The 10,106-nt window shown below is 36.2% G+C and overlaps 1 pseudogene; it reads left to right on the top strand.

The window, feature by feature from the left end:
* Window positions 1-1,281: 1,281 nt before the first annotated feature.
* Window positions 1,282-2,100, top strand: LOC101830547 (annotated as a pseudogene).
* The last annotated feature ends 8,006 nt before the right edge of the window (window positions 2,101-10,106 follow it).

The raw sequence follows: 10,106 nt of genomic DNA, 5'->3' as shown, positions 1-10,106 counted from the left end.
CTTGCGTAGCCATTGGCTAAACAGTGTTTTATTCATCAGCCAATAAAAGAAACATATATACAAAAGGCCATTTCTCATCACCAGTTGGTGGCAATTTTTGGAGACATTTAGGCTATGGAAACTGCTGGAGGAAGTACATGACTGGGAGAGGACTTTTATATTTTATGTTTATCTACCATGGCTTCCTGTTGACGCTTTAGTTGTAAGGCCTCAGCATCTTGCTCCTGTTGTAGCACCCGCTCCTCTCCCAAGGTTGATTCTGGTCTCTCTGGAACTGTAAATCCAAATACAATTTCTTTCCTAAGTTGCATTTGCCACAGTTTATGTCGAAACAACAGAAAATTAAATAACAGCTCTTTTGTGATTCTTTTCATTTGAACAGATAGAGTTTTAAATTACATTGTTTAACTATCAAATCATTGGAATGTTGGAACTTACCTGTTGGTTTTTTTCAGTTGATAGCATTTGTTAGTGATTAAAATTCTCTGAACGGCTTTATAAATTAAGATTTGTTTATGTCCCATCTTATAATTTGAGTGTCTGTTCCATGTGTACTATAAATATTGTGTAATCTGTTGTTTTGGATATATTGATGTTTAATATCATTGCCTACAATTTAGTAAATTGGCTACTACCTTATAAAAACGCTTATGTTATCTTCTTTCTACAGCCTGTTTCAAAGGCAGCAGTGGTCTACCTGCTAATTTACCATTTTCTTTCACTTTGCACCCAATATATGTTTATGCAACTGGAGCAGATAAAAGCTGAATTTAGAACTGTTGCTGCTTCTAATTGAAAGAAGCATTTGCGTTTCCAAAACCATTATTTACATCATTTTATCTGATGTAATTCGTTATTTGAAGTCTACTATCATATCCCATAGTTTCTACATCTGTGTGTGGTCAACAAGTACTTTTATCATACTTCAGATTCAACAGCATACTGCTCTTCAACATCACATTGTGACTTCATAGTTAACAGTGACTCTATATATACAATTATATATACTTACAAGTAGACTCTGTTCTCATCTGAATCTCTGTGCCTGCTGATCACTCTATCTTGTTGCTGTTTTGGAATTCTTTTACTTAAAATATACAGGATAACAGTTTTTTTCTGATTCATTAAAATCTGAAACATACTTATATTTACATTGTTCCTGGATGTATAGATATGGACACATTTTGAAAATAACTTTGCAAACCACCTTCCACTCCCAGCCTCCTTGCTGCAGCTCCAGCTACAGCTGTCCCTGCTCCTACAGGCACTGCCTCCAAGATGATGGCTGTGTCTCCCACATATGTTGTTCTTGGCAAGGCTACCGGGGATGTCTCCATCGAAGGCTATGGGTTTGGCTTAATAAAGCTTGATTTGAAAACGAATTTGGAGAATAAATTGGAACTCACCAGCTCAGGCTCAGCCAACCCAGAAACCATCAAAGTGAACGACAGCCTGGAACCCAAGTACAGATGGATGGAGTACAGGTTGACCTTTACAGAAAAGGGGCACGCAGACAACATCCTGTGCACTGAAATCACCATTGAAGAACAGCTGGAGGGTTGACTGAAGCTGAAATTTGATTCATCCTTCTGTGTAACACTGGGAGGAAATGCTGAAATCAAGACACGGTAAAGAAAGAGCATATCAACCCGGGATGTGTTGTCAACTTTGACATTGCTGGGCACTCGATCAAGGATGCTCTGTTGCTTGGCTATGAAGCCTAGCTGGATGGCTACCAGAGGAATTTTGAGATCTGGGAGTCCCGAGTGACTCAGAGCAACTTCGCAGTTGGCTACAAAGGGGATGAATTCAAGATGTAACTAGTATGAAGGATGGGACAGAGTTTGGCGGCTCCATTTATGAGAAAGTGAACAAGCAGTGGTAGGCTACTGTCAATCTTGGCTAGACAGCAGGAAACGATAATATTCACTTGGAATAGCAGCCAAGTGTAGACCCTCGTGCCTCTTTTTGGCCACAGGGAACAACTCTAGCCTGATGAGGTTACGGTCTGCTCAGACCCCAAAGCCAGGTATCAAACTGGAGCTGCCACCTCTGCTGGATGTCAAGAACCTCAATGCAGGTGGCCATAATCTTATTTGACAACTGAAATTCTAAGCATAAATGAATATTTTACGATCGCTAATTTTAAGCTATTTTGCAGGGTAGCAGCTTTCAGAATTTAGTGTACCTTTTAATGTTGTATGTTGGAGATGCAAAAGTTGAGACATAATACATTAGATGTCCAAGCTTACCATGTTGGAGATACAAAAGAAACCCCTTCCAGAACGGTTCATGTTAGTTGTAGACTTGGGTTAGAGAGGAGCCCCTCTAGAGGTGCCAGAATGAGAGTGAAAGCTGGGAACATGCGGCCATTTATAAATCTGTTTTGAGTCCACAGGTAAAACTGTGACTTCATGAGCATCCAACCAAGCATGTTCACACCTGTAAGAATGAAATTTTATACCTATCTCCATGCTCTGTTCCCATCTTTGCCCATCAATTAACTGTTTTACACCAAAAATTGTCTTCAGTGAATGATTATCTATTTCTTCTGTGATATTTTAAGGTGGGGATGAAGCTAGTAATTCAAGCACTCAGGTCTTCCTTGTATTGTGATGCAGTTTTCAGTTCATTTCTTTAGTCCTTCCTCCTTTCCTTCCTTCCTTCCTTCCTCCTTTCCTTCCTTCCTTTCTTCCTTCTTTCCTTCCTTTTTCTTTTCCTTTTTTGCTGCTATTACACTAGAGTATGAAATAGCTTCCAGGATCTGCAGCTCTGACTTGAGAAGGTGATTGATGTCACACCATGACAAAATTGGGAACTAAACTGACTTCTCTTATACTTTCTCCACTCTGTATTTTTTTCCAGGGGGAGTGTATACTGAAACCACAAAACTAATTATGCAACCATTGTGTGCAACATGATGTGTATGTATAATGAAGCAATTAATGTAGTTAGTGTAGTCAAACAAATTAACACCAACCATCATTTACTGTTGGCTGGTGTGCACATATGTGGTAAGACCACATGCAATGATCTAATGTGACATCATGCTTCAGCAGATCAAATTTGTGACTATTTCTCATTTTCAAAATCAGCACCCTGTACCCTTATGCCCTACATAGCTGAAACTTTATATTGTTTACATGTACCTTTCCTAAAACCCTATCCCAATAACTACGAACTTCCTTTCTAAATATTCTGCTTTCCTCAAGATTCCTCATAAGTAAGTTCACAGAGTATTCTTCTTTAAGTAGACTTACTCATGTGTAAATTTATAGAAGTTTTGTCTATGCTATTGTGAAAGGCAATAACTATTTCTAGTGATATATAATATCCTACCATAAAGAGTAATTTATGCATTCATTCTTCAAAAAGTCTTCATTACCATATTTTAGATCTTTTCAATACCACTGCAGTGCTATTTTCTAATTTTTGGAGTACTCCTGTTTTTCATGATAAAATCACTAATTTACAATATCACCAATAGTATATAATGAGTATCCTTTTATTCACACCCTTACCAATAATAGTTATCTTTATCTTTTGTCTTATGGGTAATAATTTTGTAACTGATATCTCAGTTTTGGCTTAAACTAATTCAATTTTATTTATTTACTTGGGAGGAGCTGAAGCTATGAATTTATTTGTGGGTACTTGGGAGAATGTGTTCAACTCCTGAAGGTTGAATCACTGCAATTCCATGTGGAGAAGAGAAAGATCCAATGAGGAGTCTCCTGTTCCCCACTTGAGGTTTGTATATCCTAGGAGAAGACTTCATGGGTCCAGTAACTTTGCGAATATCCAAATCTTTGCAAGTTTCTTAGCTTGCTGAGACTTACATTCCTCCCTTCTTCCTCTGAATTCAAACAGATTTTCCATTCTCCCTTTGCTAAATGGTTCAATTCAGAAAAACTCGCTATATTAAAGATTGGAAGTCTACAATATTAATTTGGTGGGTGGGGTAAGAGAGCAAGAGATACGACACAAACAGCCACTATCTTCTGAATAAAATTACAAGCCTTTTACCTAGCCTATCTTCTTCTTCTTTTTTGTTTGTTTTGTTTTGTTTTGTTTTTTTGAGACAGGGTTTCTCTGTATTGTTTTGGAGGCTGTCCTGGAACTCGTTCTGTAGACCAATACCCAGCTTCTTTCACTATGTTTTTAAGGATTTCATACTCTAGTGTTACATATATGTCACCCCTGATCTCCACACACACTCTAATTCCTTCAGTGTTCCTCTCCCATAATTCCAACTTCATGACCTCATACTAAAAGCACAGTTCTTTTACGTAAAAGGAAAGACCATTGATTTTAAAGTCAAAGATGAGAGATCATGTCCCAGAAAACACAAAGAGAGATTATCCCAGTTTCCTGACGTTTCATAGTAACAGAACAAAAAATATCATTAAACTAGGCATTTAATAATTACATTGGCAAAATGTCATAGAGATAGGTAGGAACAAGATAGGAAAATCTCTCCTATAAGCCTTATATGCAATCTGATGACAATCTTGCCTTTTGGGTATTTTGAGTTGGTATAAGTTAGTAGACTATTAAATTGTGGAATACAAGAGGTTTGTATTAATTATTCACAACAAATTAGTGATACACATTGATGGGCAGGAACTTGTTATTTAGGATGCCAAAAAATGGTAGGTAATAAGGTACTTAGTCTTTGGAACTGCAGTATTAAAATCTCCCACACATTACTGTAGCTTTTATCAGTCAATCTGTCTTTCCTGACATAGCTTCTTTCCAGTAATTCTCCATCATTATATGAGAGAAGATATAAATTTCATTATATATGCACAAGAATTCCAGGAAAAAAGATTTTGCTTTGTGAGCCTGTTAATGATGATGCCAAGGAAACTTCTACTCTTCTAAAATTTTTACTGTTTCAGATTAACTGTTGAAACTTTCAATCTATTTAAGTAAATTTTGTTTAGCTTATAAGATGAGGATCCAATTCCATTCTTTAAATGTGCATTTCAAATCTTTCAAATCATGTATACTCAGCGATCTAACCTTTAAAAAAATTGAAGTGGAGGCTACACTTAAATTTCACTTCAGTGACTTGTCATTCAATTTGTTATTAATTTCAAATCTGTGTTTCTCTCATTAGCACGCACACGTGCACGTGTACGTGCACACACACACACCCCTCACACACATATACATATATGCATATGTATGTATGTAAACTGATTTCCAGATAGGCAATTCGACAAACCATCAAAACTACAAAACTACATTGAACTTATCACTGGATTCTTAGTTTTGTTAGCAGACAATATTAATCAATGTGATGATTCATGTTAACAGAAAAAAAGGAATAGAATAGGAATATGTACAGGAAGAATTTGAAAAAAATTAATATCTTTTCTTATTAAAATTCAGACAGACAGAAAGATATTTTCTAGACATAATAAAGGCACTACCCTTAGTTGTCACATTTTAAACAAACAATTTCTCCAAGTTTTTGTCATACTTTAGCTAATATTTTTCCTCTTAATTTAAAAAATAATTACTACTTTTTATCTGTTTACAGTGTGTATCTTTCTTTTGGTAGTGACAACTTCACTTTTTGTGTGTAATAATATGTTGCTACAAGAAGTCATTGGTCAGCATAGTCATAGAAGCAACTCTCCTCATTACCAGGAATGAGGAACTGATCAAAATATTGCCACGTAACTAGTTCCTTTTTCTTGTATAATGAATCTTTACTTTAGTTTCCAAAAGGCTGAAAATGATCAGAGTCTTGTTCTTGAAGATGCTGCATTATGGGAAAAGTACAATTTTCCCTCTCAATTTGATCTTATCTAACTTTTTCTAGAGCTAATACTTTTTTTCACAATACCTAGAAGAGTATGGACAATGTATCCTTCATTGGGGAGATTTACAATACTATTTAAGTAAATGTTAAATTTAGGTGTTTTATAAATTAACCAGGAAATTGAGATAAAATTTAAAATATTTGAAGACTAAGTATACAGAATACATGCTTCTTTCTAAACAGGACTTCCTTCCTCTTAAACATTTATAGTATTAGTACTAACATAGAAGAGATACAATAAATGAAGATATTTTTGGTTGTGAGTCTAGCCTTTAATAGCTGAGCCATCTCTCCAGCCCTTAAAATGTGTAGCCCAGGCTGGCCTCGAACTCGTGATCCTCCTGCCTGTGGCTGTTTCAGCAAATCCTACCTGTGTGTGCCACCACAACTGGCATGAGATCTCCAGAGATCTACAAGGATGACACCAACTGGCAAACTAATCAATAGAGGAGAGACTACATTAATAGCCCCTCCTTAATGGTAAGGTTGATGACTACCTTATATGCTATCCTAGAACCTTCGTCCAGTGACTGATGGAAGCAGAGACAGATACCCACAACTAAACACTGAATTGAACTCCTGGAACCAAGTGACAAAGATGGAGGAGTGATGAGCAAAGGGTTTAAGATCATGATGGTGAAAACCACAAAGACAGCTGATCGGATAAGGGAGAGCTCTTGAATCCCAGACTGATGCCTGAGAGGCCAACAGGGGACTGATCCAGACTCCATGAATGTAGTCTCAGTGAGGAGGCCACAGAAATCACTGGGGCATTGCATAGTAGATCAGTGTTTACCATGGTGTATAAATGATCTTTGGGAGCCCATTCCAAATAGAGGGATGATCTCTCAGCATGGACACATGGGAAAGGACCTAGGTCCTGCCCTGGATGAAATGACAGACTTCAGAGACACCCCCAAGGTGGGCCTCACCCTCCCGGGTGAATGATATGGGGATTAGGTGGGGGGCTGGGGTGTCTGGTGGAGGGACATGGGAGGAGGGGTGGGAGAGGGAGCTGGGATTGACATGAGAAGCATTCATGTTTCTATTTTAAATAAAAACATTACAAAAATAAATGATAATAAATTCTTAGTGCTCATTTTTTTATTTTCCTTGAAAACAAGTCTGAATTAATCAGTTGTAGCTACAACAATAATTCATTAGCTCTCTGAACTCTCTTCTCCAACTCATACTAGCAGGATTACAGCCAAGCAAATGTTGCTATGAAACAACAGACCAAAATTATGAGCCTGGGATTTATATAGATTTTGATAGAGTACTGTTATTCTTTCCACACAGAAATGGAAAGCAACCTGATCGCTCAAATAAAAACTAGTTTTATCTGTAAAGAAAATTAAACTCCTACTTTACAAAAAAATTTAAATTGATGTTGTGTGGCTAGTTTTATGACACAAGCTATAGATATCTGAAATGATGTAACCTCAATTGCAATTAATAGGATCCAACTTTACGGAATTTTCACAATTAGTTATCAATAGTAAAGGGCTCAGTCCATGTGGCTAGTGCCATTCATGGGCTAGCTGTCCTGTGTTCTATCAGAGAGCACACTGAGAAAGCCATGAGGTGAAAACCAGTAACCAGTATCCCTTCATTGCCTCTGCATCAGCTCCTGCCTCTAGGTTCCTGCCTTGTTTGAGTTCTTCTCCTGACTTCCTTCAGTGAAGGACAACAATGTGGATGTATAAGCCAATAAAACCTTTCCTCCCATACTTGCTTTTTGGTATTGATGTTGCATTGCAGCAATAGCAATCCCAACTAAGACAGATGGCTTCTGTCTTTATTAATTTTATAAACTTAATCTCTTGGCTCTACAAGACCATTAACCTCCATCTGTTTATAGAGAAAAATACATACCCAATTACCTTTGAGATTCTAAACTTTTTTATCCCAGGTTTCATGTTTCCATCTCCAGAAGGAACTATTTATATAATGACAGTTTTTCTCTAGTTGCATGATGGTTTGTTTCTATTTAGGAATAGATAAGGAGTTAAAATCTGTTAAAGTTTGGTTAAAGCTAGAAAACATTGTCTTAGAAAATATTTTTCTTTTAGCAAATTCTTCGAGTACATAGCCAAAGATATCATTAAGAAAAGATGTTAGACTGGATATTCAGTCATCCAAAAGATTTTAGACAAGATGAATGTATCACCAAAATATACCAGGAGACATGTGACATGCTGAAATAAGGATATCAAAAATGGATGATTTAATGTATTATTGGAAAAATATATATAATTGTGGTCAAGAAAGTCTAATAAGAACTAAAGAAGTAAGCTTTGCCTGCAAAGAATAATTAAAAAAATAAAAAAGAATGAAAAACTATTACCATTCTAAAGTTGAAGATAAAACACAAGTGAGTGATTGCCAGAATTCTGAGGGCTCATCCCCTTCTTCCATGTAGAAAAGGTCACACAATTGAAGCAAGAGACTAAGACTAAAGATATAACCACTGCAATATCCATTAACCTGGGAGGTGAGAATATGAATATCTTGTCATCTCTCTGGTGTTAGTCACACCATATACCTTAGCCTTCTGCTGATTCTCTGTATTAGCCAAATCCAACCGAAAAACAAAAAAGAAACTTGAAGAATAAGCATATCTGACAGTATTCAAAGAGGGTATTAGCTCATGTTCTTATAGCACTATGTCACCTTATGGGAAATAAAGCAGATATCGTATTTTAACTTCTTACATCCTTATCAGATTCTCCAAATTCTCTGAATTTATGAAATCCTAATCTTTGTGAAATGCTACATTCTTTCAAGAAAGTCACACACCATAAAGTCAACACAGGCATGAATGAGAAGCTTAGGTGTAGAAATTGATATGTATAACTCAGGCATCCAATCCTACTTCAGTAACATCTGCTGAAGGTTAAATGAATCTCCACTACTGCAGAAACATAAACTTTACCTGGCCTTCTTGGATCACACATGTTATTCTGAAATCAGCACTGTATACCATTAGTTTGTTAGTGTTCTATTCTTTATTTACCTCTGAAAGAAACACTGAATGAGTCCAGGATCTGAACCATCTGGGCAGATGAAAGGAGGCCCAGGGATGGATGCCAAAAGCATCCTGATGACACTACATTATGAAATCTCTCACTGGTTCCCAGTAAGCCTTCACTGAAATACTTAACAGACAAGACCATATGTCAGTAAAAAGTGCAACAATAAGTCCAAAGTTGGGAAAAGCAAATATAAATGGAAATTTTTTTCTCGTGGTTTCAGTCTCCAACCTGTGCTCTCCAGCACTAGGTATAACCGAAACAAAATGTTTCTATCTATCACTGTTCATCTCGTTGAAAATTTTGACTGACAGTCAATAGCAATGCAATCAAGATATTCAAAGCTGCCTCTGTCATAAATTAAAATGTTCCATTAACTATACAAATTCTTCATGACATAAATCAACCCACACTAAGTAAATCACAGTTAGTGGAAACCAAATTGTAATTCTATAAAAGTGATTAACAGCTGGCAGGATATTGTGAGATATATCATCTGCAAGGAGAGAATGATTATTCAGTATCTGTAAATTGTATTTCAGACTGGCTAATTCCCTCCACGTTAGTCATCTTCTTTGAAAATGCTTAAAGAAAAACCATATATCACATGCAATTTTGTGCATTGTCATTGCTTGGAAATGATTCTGTCATTGCCTTCTCGACAGACCATGCTTTGAAATATGACTTATGACTTTAGAAATTTGAAAATGTTTAATGAATAAGATATTTGCCTGAAGACAGAAATAACTTCCTGTCAACGGAATTCAAAATTATTAACTATAGAATTCTATTTTCTCTGTTATATTATGGACAGCAGCGACTGCTTTTAGTTGTTCCTTTTAGAATCTCACTTTATGCCATTTGAATGAAGCATGGAAACTTATAGATCTACATGAGGTTATATTGAGCAAACATTAAGAAATACTATTATAATTTATAGATATGAATATTACAAAATAAAAAACTAATTATGAATTATTTTTATTGTGCAAATCTCTAAGGATTTCATTCTGATGCCTTTGGATAGCCCCATCACACAAGTCTACTTCACCAGTCAATTTCATTGGTGTTTGTCAACATCTTATTCTCTACCCATAGTAAAAACATCAATCTGAAATTTCAAACCAGGTTGTTGTATACTTTCCATCTCCATACAGTCAATCAATTTCAGTCCAAATAACAGAAAATAGAAACATTTGCAATCTTTACAAGATCTTGTATGTTCTTACCCCTCCTCTATG

This window comes from Mesocricetus auratus, unplaced genomic scaffold (genome assembly GCF_017639785.1).
Source record: "Mesocricetus auratus isolate SY011 unplaced genomic scaffold, BCM_Maur_2.0 Super-Scaffold_100014, whole genome shotgun sequence".
Taxonomy (NCBI): Eukaryota; Metazoa; Chordata; class Mammalia; order Rodentia; family Cricetidae; genus Mesocricetus; species Mesocricetus auratus.
This window is presented reverse-complemented; position numbering and strand designations above follow the sequence as displayed.